Raw genomic sequence first — 17,807 nt, 5'->3', positions numbered from 1 at the left:
AAGTCAAAAATGCTTTCAGAGATAATAAAAGCAGATGGCCCGAACTTGAAGACTTTCTTGAAGATTGGGTGAACACACAGAGAGCAGACGGCCGAGGTGTTTCCACCGTGCAGATCCGACTGAAAGCTGAAACAGTCGCCACCGAAATGAAAATTGAAAATTTTAGAGGTGGACCATCCTGGTGTTTCAGATTTATGAGACGAAAGGGACTCTCCATCAGGGCGCGGGACGACTGTGTGTCAGCAACTCCCTCCCGACTACCAGGAAAAAATAACAAACTTCTGCGAATTCACACAAAGAAAGATAGAGGAATATTCCATCGGACCGGATGTATATGTTCTGTAGCTACTATTGCACTAAATGGTAACACTTGAATACGTTATGCAAATATGCAACTTGTTTGTTGAAATGTTAATAAATGGGAGCTTCCTCAAGCAGCCATCTCTTTCCCGACAATCCCCTCTGTGCACGAACCCTTACATATAGTAATTAAACATTAAAACACCTGCGGCTTATAGTCCAGTGCGGCTTATATATGTACACATCATTCAATTTAGCTGCTGCGGCTTATACTCCGGTGAACCTTATAGGGCGGAAAATACGGTAGATTCATCTTCCGTCTCCTAGAACTATATGGTCATATTGTTATACTAATGTGAACACCAATGCATTGATTCAATATGTTTTTCTATTTAATATGATATATTATATACATATTATAATACATATATTTGTCTAAACTTGATATTTATTCCTGATGATTAGTACTTAAATGTCATTTTATGTACTCACAGAGCAGCTCTGGAGGCTTTGACCACTGGCAGCAGCCTCAGAAGACCTTCCTCTGATCTGGAGTATTTCTTCAGGTCAAACACATCAAGCTCCTTTTCTGAAGTCAACAACACAAAGACCAGAGCTGACCACTGTGCAGGTGACAGTTCTTTTGCTGAGAGACTTCCTGATCTCAGGTAGCTTTGGATCTCCTGAGTGGCGCAGTGGTCTAAGGCACTGCATCGCAGTGCGAACTGTGCCACTAGAGATCCTGGTTCGAATCCAGGCTCTGTCGCAGCCGGCCGCGACCGGGAGACTCATGGGCGGCGCACAATTGGCCCAGCGTCGTCCAGGGTAGGGGAGGGAATGGCCGGCAGGGATGTAGCTCAGTTGATAGAGCATGGCGTTTGCAACGCCAGGGGTTGTGGGTTCAATTCCACGGGGGCCAGTATAAAAAAAAAAATGTATTCACTAACTGTAAGTCGCTCTGGATAAGAGCGTCTGCTAAATGACTAAAATGTAAAATGTAAATGGATCTCCTCCACTAGAGAATGGTCATTCAGTTCATTCAGACAGTGGAACAGATTGATGCATCTCTCTGGAGAGGGATTCTCCTGATCTTCTCCTTGATGTACTTGACTGTTTCTTCATGGCTCTGTGAGCTGCTTCTTGTCTTTGTCAGTAGACCTCGTAAGTGCTTCTGATTGGACTCCAGTGAGAGGCCCAGAAGGAAGCGGAGGAAAAGGTCCAGGTTTCCTGTCTCACTTTGTAAGGCTTTATTTACAGCACTCTTGTAGACAGTAACTTCATGCTTGCGTCTGAACAGCGAAGAAAAGTTGCTGGACGTTGATTGAGGTTTGGCCATTAGATTCTCATTGTTGTTGATGAATGAGAGGAACACATATACAGCAGCCAGAAACTCCTGAATGCTCAGATGCACGAAGCAGTACACCTTGTCCTGGTATAGCCCACATTCCTCTTTAAAGAGCTGTGTGCACAATCCTGAGTACACTGAGGCTTCATTGACATCAATGCCAGCCTCTTTCAGGTCTTCTTCATAGAAAATCAGATTGCCCTTCACAAGCTGTTGAAAAGCCAGTTTTCCCAGTGACAGAATGCTCTCTTTATTCCAGTGTGAACCTGTCTCTTCTTTCCCAAGATACTTTTCATTCTTCTGTTTGGTATGAAACTCCACAAGGTGTGAGTACATCTCAGTCAGAGTCGTGGGCATCTCTTCTCTCTTATGTTTCAGCATGTGTTAAAGGACTATTGCAGAAATCCAACAGAAGACTGGAATGTGGCACATGATGTGGAGGCTCCTTGATGTCTTTATGTGTGAGATGATTCTGCTGGCCAGGTCCTCATCACTGAATCTCTTCCTGAAGTACTCCTCCTTCTGTGGGTCATTGAACCCTCGTACCTCTGTCACCTGGTCAACACACCCTGAAGGGATCTGATTGGCTGCTGCAGGTCGGGTAGTTATCCAGAGGAGAGCAGAGGGAAGCAGATTTCCCTTGATGAAATTTGTCAGCAGAACATCCACTGAGGTTGACTCTGTGACGTCACAACAGATCTTGTTCTTCTGGAAGTCTAGGGGCAGTCGGCACTCATCCAGACCATCAAAGATGAACAGAACTTTGTACTTGTCGTAGTTGGAGATTCTTGCTTGTTTGGTTTCCATTGAGAAGTGATTGAGAAGTTCAATGAAAGTGTGTTTTTCCTTTTTCATCAAATTCAGCTCCCGAAAAGGGAATGAAAATACAAATTGGACATCCTGATTTGCTTTTCCTTCAGCCCAGTCCAGAATGAACTTCTGCACAGAGACTGTTTTTCCAATGCCAGCCACTCCCTTTGTCAGCACAGTTCTGATAAGTTTGTCTTGTCCAGTTAAGGGTTTGAAGAGGTCGTTACATTTGACTGCAGTCTCTGGTCTTGCTTGTTTCCTGGTTGTTGTCTCAATCTGTCTCAGCTCATGTTCATTATTGACCTCTCCTTTTCCACCCTCTGTGATGTAGAGCTCTGTGTAGATCTTATTGAGAAGTGTTGGGTTTCCATGTTTAGCGATCCCCTCAAATACACATTGAAACTTCTTCTTTAGATTAGATTTGAGTTCACGTTGGCAAATCACAGCAAGCTCATCTGAATCTAGAAATAACACAGAGGATATTAATATTACGTATGTTTTAAAGCCTACAGTATTCTAGGACTGTTATGACATTTTAAATTATAATCATTTTTTCGCTTAACTGACTGTATAAATGTGTAAATGTTTTCATAATGCATTACAGACTGGTGTGACTGATTATATTATTATTGGTATTCTCTCTCTCTCTCTCTCTCTCTCTCTCTCTCTCTCTCTCTCTCTCTCTCTCTCTCTCTCTCTCTCTCAACACAACACATCCCTGCTGCTACTTGATGAGGTCACTAGGTGTTGTGTTAAGGCTGCTACAATATCATTGAGTTACACAGCTACTTTAGCTGTACTTTAGCTACAGCTTTTAAATGTTTGTTCTAAAACAGCATTCAACATGAGGCAGACAGCTCTTACTTTTCTCCAGTGTGTCAGCAAGCTCCTTCTGGTTCATTTTCCTCAGGACGTGCAGTGTGATTTTCAGAGCCCCCTCTCTGGCACTGCTCTCCTGCTTCTCATCTTCAGCATCCACCACTTCCTTATCCTGCTTCTGACTCTCAAAGCCTTCTGGGAGTTCTGGACTAAGAATCCTCTTGAACATCTTCAGCTCGTTCTTAACAAATGTCATAATATTCTCTTCAAGCAACTGAAATAAATAAAGTAAATTAGTTAAGCAAGAGAAGAAATGCTTTCTCATTAACACATTAATGAATGATTGACAGATCAACTTTACTTGAGGTAAACAAAAACAAATGTACATAACAGGACCACATACACTGAATATGGAGTCCAGGTCTGTTTGATGACTCTGGGAAGACTGACCACTGAGCATCTCTGACTCTGATCTCTCCTGTTGGTTTCTGGGGACAAAACATGAGATTACATCTCCTCATCCAGGGAGTACACACTCACACACACACACACACACACACACACACACACACACACACACACACACACACACACACACACACACACACACACACACACACACACACACATACACGCAGGCAGGGAATGTTGTGTTAGTTTAATATTGTTTCAGGACTATGAAAATGGAAAAAAGGATTAGCCTATGGATTATGAAAACAACAAAAATAAATGGTAAAATGGGAGAGGAGAAATGACTAGAGACAGTGTTGTTTAACTCACTGATCATGACTCATGAGTTCTTCTTACCTTTGTTCAGTAGGAAAGGCTCCCTCTCTAAAGGATATAGGTTGACTCATAGACCAGTCACTCTTCATGGACACACAGCTGGGTACAGGGGAGGCTGGTCTCTCCTGCTTGATTGGGCTTCGACACAACAGAGACAAACATTACATCTCTCATCTACTCTGAGCTCAGATGGGGAAACATAAGAAGAGTTTCATTCCAAAACGCTATATATCCATTTTCAGAAATGTTGGTAAATTAGCTTTTATTGTTTAAAGAAATGATGAAAGAGATTGGTGTTTTTTCAGTAGCTAATCATGGTATGGGATTGTTCAATGACAGACATGTATTTCTTTAAAATCTATCAATTGATGGTTAAATTTCAGAGACAAATAATCATGTTTTTTTTTTTTGCAAATTGCTATATATCTGCCTCACTCACAGAGAAATAAGTAGTACTGCTAGGTTTTACACAGTAATAATATATCTGCTCTCACTCTCAGAGAAATAAGTAGTACTGCTAGGTTTTACACTGTAAAAATATATATATCTGCCTCACTCTCAGAGAAATAAGTAGTACTGCTAGGTTTTACACAGTAATAATATATATATATATATATATATATATATATATATATATATATATATATATATATATCTGCCTCACTCTCAGAGAAATAAGTAGTACTGCTAGGTTTTACACAGTCAAATGTGACCAACCGGCTCGATTCGGTCTTATGTAGCAACATTTGAAATTGTGTTTTTTACATTGGATAAAAGTAGAGACAGCTAGAAAAAGGTATATCATACACTATAGTTGAGGAACAATTGGAAAGTAATTCTGCTTTGAAAGATGATAAACTTGTAACCTCACTTTTGAGAAAATGGCCTTTGAATGTTTTGGTTCACCTCCTGGAGAGCTCTTCTTTATCTACAGTGGTTTTACTTTGGCAGATAATGTCACCCATCTAAATAAATATTTTTTTAAATATATATAGTTAACTAAATGTATGGTGTTTTTGGTTTATGTCAGTTCCATTGTTTGTTATGCTATAAATGGTTATTTTATGGTTGTAGGTGGTACAATGAACTAGAAAATGTCATATTTTGCAATTCTGAGTAATTACTACTTTAGTAAGGATATATACTTTATTCAGTACTACTGCAGTTGCTAGATAATTCCAATAGATGGCAGCATAAGACCACAAATGACATTTCAGAAGGTTAGTTTAGTTTTCTCCCTGGATACACCACCACTCCCCCTCACAGGAAAACTCCTGCTCACGCTTTTTACTGTCCCTTTCCACACTGCTAACGCAAGAGGAACGACTGAAAAAGCATTTAACAGATTACTGTGAAATAATATAATGATGATTCATGTTTATTATTACCTGTTTTATGCTCATGTTTTGAAATTATAGTTGATTACTATAACGATTATCAATAAGCCTGAACATTAATTTAGTCACCTCTGGTTGAGAAAAACGTATTTTCCTGGTACATTCATTGTCAGATTCATCAACCAGCATAGCACTTTGTGACATCTGCTGGTGTAAAAAGAGCTTTATAAATACATTTTATTGATTGTTAGGTTTAGGGTTTATATGGCAAAAAACAGTATGGGTTTATGGCACTCTTGCTCCTCCTTGTGGCCGTATGTGGGTACTACATAACTCACTCATGACACTTGCTAGGCTCATAATCTGAGGTAGCAACTGCGTCAGATCTACAAATCCATTGGCTAGACCACCCGATTAGACAACAATCACCCCATTATACCCATTTGGTTTGCAACTCAGTGAACCTGCGCAGCATTCGCTCAATTTGATGCCTATGAACGAAGATTTCGATGCATATCAAATTACCCAGCAGCCATTTAGAAACCACAAGTCGTCAAAAAAATTGTTATTTCTTAATTAAAAAATGTCTTCTGGCTGTTTAAAATCGGCCACATCTTGAAAAAGAGGACAGGGACATGAGTTTTGTTTAGATTGTACACTTTTTTTTCTTAAAACGAATATGTTTAACCATGACCAGAAAATGTTTAACGTTTGATGGCTTTGCGCCAGACAACACCTCTTAGACTGTGGCTCACCACAATATGTACTCAGGTTAACATTGAGCGCGCTCACCAAGTAACCATAACCTTGTTACCTGAGGTAAACCTACAGGGTTAGTGCTCACCAAGTATCCGTAACCTTGTTAATAATAAGTTACCTGAGGTAAACCTACAGGGTTAGTGCTCACCAAGTAGCCGTAACCTTGTTAATAATAAGTTACCTGAGGTAAACCTACAGGGTTAACGCTCACCAAGTAACCCTAACCTTGTTAATAATAAGTTACCTGAGGTAAACCTACAGGGTTAACGCTCACCAAGTAGCCGTAACCTTGTTAATAATCAGTTACCTGAGGTAAACCTAAAAATTTAATAAAGTTGGTTCAACACAGTGGCGGGTCATTTTGACCCTAGGACAACGGGAGGGTTAAACTGGGCTCCATGGCGGATGCAATTAACTCGTTTTTATCAGAAAAAAGCCGTGTTTAAAAATGTCGTGTGTACTGCCTACTTGAGGCGTCCCGAAAATAATATTCAAAAGTTTGGTCCTTGGACACAGAGGGGTTAAACACTAAAGTTACTGTCCATCTAGTGAAGAGAGAGAACCGGACAGAGGAAGGGTAGGAAGCCAGCATCCGTCAACGAGAGAGGGAGAAGCCCTCCACTGTATTTAACAGGTGGAAGAAACAACCAGGGAGCTCCATCGGTCCACAAGAAATGCAGGCAGCCGGTGATGATGTAGTGGTAGCTAGGATAACTAGGATGCTGCTGGTAGAGTAGCTAGCTTAGCTAGCTGTACCGACTAGCTTGGCTAACTAGCAGGTCGTCCGTCTGTCCCTCGTCTCGAGGATGATGACGAATCCGGTGAACCACACAATTAAACAACAACAGCGAGTGAAAAGGATCTGGCTACACTCATACTGTCCCTGACCGTAAAGCAAAAAGCAAATTGAACAATAAACTTCGGCATCTCAACACTGTATCGAACTCTGTCGTTGTTCCCCAAGATCACCTCAGCCCACTCTGCGCGTAACTGGACAATATGCTTGGCGCCAAACCGTACGTGGACGCAAACAGTTCTGTACGGGGACGGGGACAGTTCCAGAACGCGGACATAAGCAGAGCCACACAATAAACTAAACCCAGTCTTTACAGTGTCTTACAAAACCATTTATAAAAAAATGTATATGTAAAACAAACATTCAAAGTTTTTTTATAACAATATTTTGAGATCTGGGCCCATATCCAAAAAAAGCGTCTCAGAGTAGAAAATTGGTCGTATAAGTGTTGTATCAGCCATTCTACTCTTATGGGTATAAATTAAAGCTATGCATGAAGTCTCTAGTCGGCAGATATTTAGGACGCCTCATGAGCTGTACTAACCCGTTAAGAGTTAAGAGCAGGTGTCTTGATAATACTATAGAATAATGCAGTGAGTCAGTGGTTCCTGCGCCACATGTAATTGCTTTGGAGTTGTTAAAATAATGTTTAGATTTTTCTATATGATCAATCCATAAATAAATATAGACCTACATGGAACAGTTTCTCTTCAGCATTTGACAATGATTTCTGTATAATAATAATGTATAATAAGTGTTGGTGATTAAATAGCCTAGTTAATCATTACATGACTTTTAACACACTATCTATGTTTTGCTTAGTCTGGCAGTTACCCAGAACTATCAGAGGCTCTCTCTTGTGGCTGCTGCTGATGACAACTGCATGTATGTTATCATAATAATGATGTCTGCATAACATTTTGTCTTCATTTTGGCAGATTAACTCATGCTTATTTCTGAATATTAACTCAGGTTTTCGCCCAGCGGCAAATGAGTTGGAGCTGTGGCAGGCGTTGGACCTGTGGCCGAAAAGTGTCCAGTTTGAATCCCGGGCCGGGTGCTGGAACGAACGGGCGGAATTGATCTGACCCCTGGAGAGCTAATGGGTTCACATCCTCAAAACATTCACCTTTGTGTAAGAAGAAGTTGTATTGTGCAGGCAGCCGGTGATGATGTAGTGGTAGCTAGGATAACTAGGATGCTGCTGGTAGAGTAGCTAGCTTAGCTAGCTGTACCGACTAGCTTGGCTAACTAGCAGGTCTTTCGTCTGTCCCTTGTCTCGAGGATGATGACTAATCCGGTGAACCACACAATTAAACAAGAATAGCGACTGAAAATGATCTGGCTACACTCATACTGTCACTGACCATTACGCAAAAAGCAAATTGAACAATAAACTTCGGTGTCTCAACACTGTAACGAACTCCATCGTTATTCCCCAAGATCACCTCAGACCACTCTGCGCGTAACTGGACAATATGCTTGGCGCCAAACTGTACGTGGACGCGGACAGTTCTGTACGGGGACACGACCAGTTCCAGAACGTGGACATGAGCAGAGCCACACAATAAACTAAACCCAGTCTTTACAGTGGCTTACATTAGTAATATTCAAAACATTACGATGGTACAGAAGGATGTAGTAGCACCGCGCATTTAAAACACTGAACTACACAGTATATATATATATATATATATATGTATATATATATATGTATATGTAAAACAAACATTCAAAGTTATTTTATAACAATATTTTGAGATCTGGGCCCATATCCACAAAGTGTCTCAGAGTAGAAAATGTGTCGTATAAGTGCTGACAATAAAGACTTCTACTCTTATGGGTATAAATTAAAGCTATGCATGAAGCCTCTAGTCCCACCTAGTCGGCAGATATTTAGGACACCTCATGAGCTGTCCTAACCAGTTAAGAGTTAACAGCAGGTGTCTTGATAATACTATATAATAATGCAGTGAGTCAGTGGTTCCTGCGCCACATGTAATTGCTTTGGAGTAGTTAAAATAATGTTTCTATATTTCTATATGATCAATCCATAAATAATATAGACCTACATGGAACAGTATCTCTTCAGCTTTTGGCAATGATTTCTGTATAATAATTATGTATAATAAGTGTTGGTGATTCAATATCCTAGTTAATCATTCCATGACTTTTAACACACCATCTATCTATGTTTTGCTCAGTCTGGCAAATGAGTTGTAGCTGTGTCAGGCGTTGGACCTGTGGCCGAAAAGTGTCCAGTTTGAATCCCGGGCCAGGCGCTGGAAAGAACGGGCGGAATTGATCTGATCACTGGAGGGCTGTTGTGTTCACGTCCTCAAAACATTCACCTTTCGTTGGGCCCTTGAGCAAGGCCCTTAACCCCACAACATGCTCTCCATCCAGGGGCCCTGCACTGCAGCTTGAACCTGTGCTGGTCTCAACTGTATGTGTGAGGTCTGCTCTTTGGGGGGTTAAGAACGGAGCAGAATACATGTTTTTGTTGTTTGCTGTAACTAATGGACAAAGTTGTATTGTATTGTAATGTATTGTATTGTAAAGAAGTCAGCCAGAGTTGACGTGGGCCATCGTTCAAACAAAGAGATGCCTCCCTGGCCACCAGTGTGTTTGCATATAACCAAGATCAATTCTACCCCCCATACAATACTTTTATACACAGTAATAACTTTTTTATAATAATAATAATAATAATAATAATACTTAATTATTCACATTACATTTTGAATAGATAGTACTCAGACATCTATAGTGTTTACAATAATGACTATTACCGATCATGATCTTATTTAATCCCACCCCTCTGCTACTCTCAGCCCCGCCCACCTATCTCCGTAGAACATCCTCTTTTGATTTCCATCTGCCATATTTTGTTCAACTGCGCTGTGATTTCTTACATGCATTTTTAACCTTTCTAGTCGCATAGTATCCACAGACTAAATTAAAGATACATATTTATCATAAGAGTATTATTCTATTTTTGATTGACTGACTATGGTTTTCCAAATCCCCAGCACTGCTATTTCTAAGGATAATTTTTTATGAATATTGGGATTTTTCAACCATTCCTGAATTATATTCTTAGCTAAAAAATATTCCTATTTAATAGTAGTAGCCATAATTCATAAATGACACCATGCAGTGTTCTATATGGAACCATTTTGGTTCAGTGAAGAAGAACCTCTAGCGTTCTGATCAAAGAACCCTATAAAAGGGACTCTATATAGAACTTTTAATGGTTCCATATATTAAGCAAGCGATAGAACCTTTTTTGGTTAAAACAGGAGTGAAGAGTGTGTTGATTTGACGGTAGTATTGTCAAAATTCCGCTTGTAACAACGATCAGAATTAGTAAAAACAATAAGGTTCTGCATGACATCATATTAGACATGACACAATCATTGTCTAATGATTGTGTCATGCAAAACTTCTATAGATGTGTGTGTATGCTGGTAAAGATGTGTGTGTATGCTGGTAAAGATGTTTGTGTGTGTGTGTGTGTGTGAGTGTGGGTGTGTGTGTGTGTGTGTGTGTGTGTGTGTGTGTGTGTGTGTGTGTGTGTGTGTGTGTGTGTGTGTGTGTGTGTGTGTGTGTGTGTCTGCTGGTGAGACATCCACATATCACAGTCAAATATACAGGATACAAACATTTCATTACAGCTATATAGCATTTTGCAAAACAAAAATTCATACACAAAAATCTATTAATTAAAATCTTAGAACAACAATATTTGACAGACACATGAAGGTACCCATAAGCAATCATTTCTGATGTAAAATAACAAACGTGAAAAAATTGTGGATATAACGTTTTAGAAATAAACTCTTTATAAATTCTTAAACTACATTGTCATCTTACCTCTTAGCTTTGGTGTCATGTTCCCTAGAAAGAGTCATTTTAGAGGCAGGGCCCCCCTCCTCTCTCTCCCCAGAGAGACTCATTTTAGAGGCAGGGACCCCCTCCTCTCTCTCCCCAGAGAGACTCATTTTAGACCACTGACCCCTAAACAGAGATGCAGCATGTTGGTTGTGGTGAACACAGTGACAACTAATTCTAGAATGTCCATTGTTCTCTTTTATTCATGATCTCTCAGAAATAAAACATTAACTAACAGACATATCGAAACAGTCAGGCAATTTAATGCAATCACATCAACACGTAGTCATGACTGATATTTGTAACCTTTTCTCCATGTAGTGGAACTAAAAATAATAATAATAATAATAATAATAATAATAATAATAATAATAATAATAATAATAATAATAATAATAACAATAATAATATAATAATAATAATATTATTATTATTATTATTAATAATAATAATAACAATAATAATAATAATAATAATAATAATAATAATAATAATTGTCTCACTTTCTCTTGTAATAATTCCACTCATTCTAGTGTGTTGCTTTGTTCAACAGGTCTGCTATTATTATACTATTATTGAGTTTAATTCATAATATCAATGTTAAGAAAAGTATGTTCAGGTTTCATACCAAATTACACAGGAAGTAGGAGCTCATTGTAATTTTGAAAACAACAAATGTTCTGATATTTTGAAAGATTATTTAGAACTATGATACATTAAAATTTTTACAAATTGTAAAATAACCACGATATACGAATCCTATAATACGAGATATGAACAATATGTTTTTGAGTCTGACTTGCCTACGCCCAGTTAGCGCCATTTTGTATGATTGAACTGTCACGTATCTGTCCCAGGTGAAATGGACTGTTAGATCTGGGTGTTTTACTGTCATTCTCTATACTATAATAACACCATATGTTTAATTTCCCTACACACTTTACAATAATCCCTTGGAAGAGTCTTACCTTGTAGCCTGAATTCACAACCAGATCATGTCAAGTCATTGAGATATTTTCCGTTCTGCTGAGAGAGCACCTTCCTGATGACAAGTGGCTCTGTATCTATGTTGTAGGTACAGTTGATCTTTGGATGCAATAATATATGGTCAAAGTCTAGTGGCACAACACCATAGTATAGAATAAACATAACAGTAGTTTAACCTTTGGCCAGTAAAGGCCATGGCATACTATAAAATGTAGAATCATTATGATGGATCCAGTTTCAACATATCTCTAACTTTGAAGTATACAGTGGGGTCCCAAATTATTGACTCCCTTGATAAAGATGAGCAAAAATGACTGCATAAAATAAATCATTCAAATACTGAGCTATATTGTAAGCCAAAAAAAAAAAGGAAATTAAATGATTTTATACTAATACAATTGCTCAGAGAAAGAGATTTTGTTTAACAAGTAATACTTTTTTTCTCAAAAAGGTAGGGGTCAAAATTGACACACCCTTTCAATACCTCCCTTGCGAGGATAACGGCACTGAGCCTTTTTCTAAAATGTTTTATGAGTTGGAGAACACATTGGGAGTGATCTTAGACCATTTCTCCATACAGAATCCTTCCAAATGGCCAACTACAGGAAGGTAAAGGTACAACTAAACACACAATAAAGAAACAAATCTCCCTAACTGACGGGAGTCTTGAATCTTAGTCATTTACCCACCGGCCTCTTACTACTATCCCAATATATACATTCTACCAACATCATACATAAATAATACTCCAGAGTGGCGCAGTGGTCTAAGGCACTGCATCGCAGTGCTAGCTGTGCCACTAGAGATCCTGGTTCGAATCCAGGCTCTGTCATAGCCGGCCGTGACTGGGAGACCCATGGGGCGGCGCACAATTGGCCCAGGGTAGGGGAGGGAATGGCCGGCAGGGATGTAGCTCAGTTGGTAGAGCATGGTGTTTGCAACGCCAGGGTTGTGGGTTCGATTCCAGTATAAAAAATTATAAAAATGTATGCACTAACTGTAAGTCGCTCTGGATAAGAGCATCTGCTAAATGACTAAAATGTAAAATGTAATCCCTGGTAGGATCCTTACTACTATCCCAATGTATACATTCTACCAACATCATACATAAATAATCCCTGGTAGGATCCTTACTACTATCCCAATGTATACATTCTACCAACATCATACATAAATAATCCCTGGTAGGATCCTTACTACTATCCCAATGTATACATTCTACCAACATCATACATAAATAATCCCTGGTAGGATCCTTACTACTATCCCAATGTATACATTCTACCAACATCATACATAAATAATCCCTGGTAGGATCCTTACTACTATCCCAATGTATACATTCTACCAACATCATACATAAATAATCCCTGGTAGGATCCTTACTACTATCCCAATGTATACATTCTACCAACATCATACATAAATAATCCCTGGTAGGATCCTTACTACTATCCCAATGTATACATTCTACCAACATCATACATAAATAATCCCTGGTAGGATCCTTACTTTGCAGCCTGAATAAAATAAAATAAAATAAAATAAATGATTGCCTTGGCAACGTCTATTTGGGGATACCAATAAAAAACTAAATACTTAACATGACCACAATAATGTCAGCTGTAGTTGTTGTAAGACGCCCATCATACACTGGTGGCAGGTAGCCTAGCGGATAAGGGTGTTGGACCAGTAACCGAAAGGTTGCTGGTTCGAAACCCTGAGCTGACTAGGTAAAACAACTGTAGATGTGCCCTTGAGTATCTTTGGATAAGAGCGTATATTAAATGACGAAAATGTAAATACTATTATTTAAAATGGTCAAGGGCTTTATGAATGTATTTTAATGCCTATCATCTGCCATGTAAAGTGTTACCATGCAATTTCTGTGAAAAAAAGCCTGAAATGGTGGAAGGTCAAAGATCATGAGTATTTGATGTCTGTGTCTCTCTCAGTCTCTGTCTGTCTCTAACCCTAGTTGTCAGTAAAGAAAACAGTTAGCTGAGTTCTGTGTCTCTCTCAGTCTCTGTCTGTCTCTAACCCCAGTTGTCAGTAAAGAAAATTGTTATCTGATGTCTGTGTCTCTCTCAGTCTCTGTCTGTCTCTAACCCCAGTTGTCAGTAAAGAAAAATGTTAGCTGATGTCTGTGTCTCTCTCAGTCTCTGTCTGTCTCTAACCCCAGTTGTCAGTAAAGAAAACTGTTAGCTGAGGTCTGTGTCTCTCTGTCTCTGTCTGTCTCTAACCCCAGTTGTCAGTAAAGAAAACAGTTAGCTACACCTCATGGTTATTGGTTTATCCTCATGGTGTGTAGAAAGCATACCTATATAAAAGTATATTTGTACTTGTCCAGCCATTACATATTTTTAGATGACAGATCAGGATATCCTATAAACTCTAAACTGGAGAGAGGACAGAGCAGGATATCCTATAAACTCTAAACTGGAGAGAGGACAGAGCAGGATATCCTATAAACTCTCAACTGGAGAGAGGACAGAGCAGGATATCCTATAAACTCTAAACTGGAGAGAGGACAGAGCAGGATATCCTATAAACTCTAAACTGGAGAGAGGACAGAGCAGGATATCCTATAAACTCTAAACTGGAGAGAGGACAGAGCAGGATATCCTGTAAACTCTAGTAAGTATATGTTTAATCAAGGAAGTGTGTGTCTCCTAAATGGTGTGTGAGTCTTTTTATCACACTGTAATTCTGGAAGTTGGAACACACTCCTAAAATGAGTGTCTCTGAGGAGAGAGAGGAGGGGGGCACTGCCAACCCCCAGACCCAGAGAGCAGTCTCCAGTACCCAGCTGTCTGTCTATGACTGCTCCATGTACAATCCTCTCAATGTTATCAGTGGACCAATGCCCTTTGACCCAAAGTAAGATTACTGCCATACATTATAGGTTATAAAAGGGGAATTCCTCAAAGATCTGTGGAGAATGTGAGAATGTAACAGACTGTAGTCTGGTTGGGAGGTTGGGAGTTCAACGTTATATCAATAATTTATTTATAAAGCCCTTTTACATCAGCAGTTCCATGTGGGGAGAAATAGAGGGAAATGTCTGATATGATGAATGATGCAGGGTGATTTCTGATACTACTGATCAACATTACTGTATGAAATACTATGGGGTTTAATAATGATCCAGGATGATTTCTGATACTACTGATCATCATTACTGTATGAAATACTATGGGGTTTAATAATGATCCAGGGTGATTTCTGATACTACTGATCATCATTACTATATGAAATATTATGGGTTTAATAATGATCCAGGGTGATTTATCATACTACTGATCATCATTACTGTATGAAACACTATGGGGTTTAATAATGATCCAGGGTGATTTCTAATACTACTGATCATCATTACTGTATGAAATACTATGGGGTTTAATAATGATCCAGGGTGATTTCTGATACTACTGATCATCATTACTGTATGAAATACTATGGGGTTTAATAATGATCCAGGGTGATTTCTGATACTACTGATCATCATTACTATATGAAATATTATGGGTTTAATAATGATCCAGGGTGATTTATCATACTACTGATCATCATTACTGTATGAAATACTATGGGGTTTAATAATGATCCAGGGTGATTTCTGATACTACTGATCATCATTACTGTATGAAATACTATGGGGTTTAATATTGATCCAGGGTGATTTCTGATACTACTGATCATCATTACTGTATGAAATACTATGGGGTTTAATAATGATCCAGGGTGATTTCTGATACTACTGATCAACATTACTGTATGAAATACTATGGGGTTTAATAATGATCCAGGGTGATTTCTAATACTACTGATCATCATTACTGTATGAAATACTATGGGGTTTAATAATGATCCAGGGTGATTTCTGATACTACTGATCAACATTACTGTATGAAATACTATGGGGTTTAATAATGATCCAGGGTGATTTCTCATACTACTGATCATCATTACTGTATGAAATACTATGGGGTTTAATAATGATCCAGGGTGATTTCTGATACTACTGATCAACATTACTGTATGAAATATTATTATTTTCTTTAAAAAACTGCATTGTTGGTTAAGGGCTTGTAAGTAAGCATTTCACTGTAATGTCTACACCTGTTGTATTCAGCGCATGTGGCAAATAAAATTTGATTTGATTTGAAAATATTACGGGGCAAAAATACCCAGCTGTCAGAGACTCCAACCAGACCCAGAGAGTAGAGTCTCCAGTACCCAGCTGTCAGAGACTCCAACCAGACCCAGAGAGTAGAGTCTCCAGTACCCAGCTGTCAGAGACTCCAACCAGACCCAGAGAGTAGAGTCTCCAGTACCCAGCTGTCAGAGACTCCAACCAGACCCAGAGAGTAGAGTCTCCAGTACCCAGCTGTCAGAGACTCCAACCAGACCCAGAGAGTAGAGTCTCCAGTACCCAGCTGTCAGAGACTCCAACCAGACCCAGAGAGTAGAGTCTCCAGTACCCAGCTGTCAGAGACTCCAACCAGACCCAGAGAGTAGAGTCTCCAGTACCCAGCTGTCAGAGACTCCAACCAGACCCAGAGAGTAGAGTCTCCAGTACCCAGCTGTCAGAGACTCCAACCAGACCCAGAGAGTAGAGTCTCCAGTACCCAGCTGTCAGAGACTCCAACCAGACCAAGAGAGTAGAGTCTCCAGTACCCAGCTGTCAGAGACTCCAACCAGACCCAGAGAGTAGAGTCTCCAGTACCCAGCTGTCAGAGACTCCAACCAGACCCAGAGAGTAGAGTCTCCGGTACCCAGCTGTCAGAGACTCCAACCAGACCCAGAGAGTAGAGCCTCCAGTACCCCGCTGTCAGAGACTCCAACCAGACCCAGAGAGTAGAGTCTCCAGTACCCAGCTGTCAGAGACTCCAACCAGACCCAGAGAGTAGAGTCTCCAGTACCCAGCTGTCATAGACTCCAACCAGACCCAGAGAGTAGAGTTTCCAGTACCCAGCTGTCAGAGACTCCAACCAGACCCAGAGAGTAGAGTCTCCAGTACCCAGCTGTCAGAGACTCCAACCAGACCCAGAGAGTAGAGTCTCCAGTACCCAGCTGTCAGAGACTCCAACCAGACCCAGAGAGTAGAGTCTCCAGTACCCAGCTGTCAGAGACTCCAACCAGACCCAGAGAGTAGAGTCTCCAGTACCCAGCTGTCAGAGACTCCAACCAGACCCAGAGAGTAGAGTCTCCAGTACCCAGCTGTCAGAGACTCCAACCAGACCCAGAGAGTAGAGTCTCCAGTACCCAGCTGTCAGAGACTCCAACCAGACCCAGAGAGTAGAGTCTCCAGTACCCAGCTGTCAGAGACTCCAACCAGACCCAGAGAGTAGAGTCTCCAGTACCCAGCTGTCAGAGACTCCAACCAGACCCAGAGAGTAGAGTCTCCAGTACCCAGCTGTCAGAGACTCCAACCAGACCCAGAGAGTAGAGTCTCCAGTACCCAGCTGTCAGAGACTCCAACCAGACCCAGAGAGTAGAGTCTCCAGTACCCAGCTGTCAGAGACTCCAACCAGACCCAGAGAGTAGAGTCTCCGGTACCCAGCTGTCAGAGACTCCAACCAGACCCAGAGAGTAGAGCCTCCAGTACCCCCGCTGTCAGAGACTCCAACCAGACCCAGAGAGTAGAGTCTCCAGTACCCAGCTGTCAGAGACTCCAACCAGACCCAGAGAGTAGAGTCTCCAGTACCCAGCTGTCATAGACTCCAACCAGACCCAGAGAGTAGAGTTTCCAGTACCCAGCTGTCAGAGACTCCAACCAGACCCAGAGAGTAGAGTCTCCAGTACCCAGCTGTCAGAGACTCCAACCAGACCCAGAGAGTAGAGTCTCCAGTACCCAGCTGTCAGAGACTCCAACCAGACCCAGAGAGTAGAGTCTCCAGTACCCAGCTGTCAGAGACTCCAACCAGACCCAGAGTAGAGTCTCCAGTACCCAGCTGTCAGAGACTCCAAC

At 40.4% G+C, this 17,807-nt stretch overlaps 1 pseudogene; it reads right to left on the bottom strand.

Annotated features, from left to right (window-relative positions):
• Window positions 1-788: 788 nt before the first annotated feature.
• LOC123483057 lies at window positions 789-2,878 on the bottom strand (annotated as a pseudogene).
• Window positions 2,879-17,807: the final 14,929 nt, after the last annotated feature.

This window comes from Coregonus clupeaformis, unplaced genomic scaffold (genome assembly GCF_020615455.1).
Source record: "Coregonus clupeaformis isolate EN_2021a unplaced genomic scaffold, ASM2061545v1 scaf0017, whole genome shotgun sequence".
NCBI lineage: Eukaryota > Metazoa > Chordata > Actinopteri > Salmoniformes > Salmonidae > Coregonus > Coregonus clupeaformis.
The sequence above is the reverse complement of the archived record's forward strand: the minus strand, read 5'-3'. Positions and strand labels throughout refer to the sequence as shown.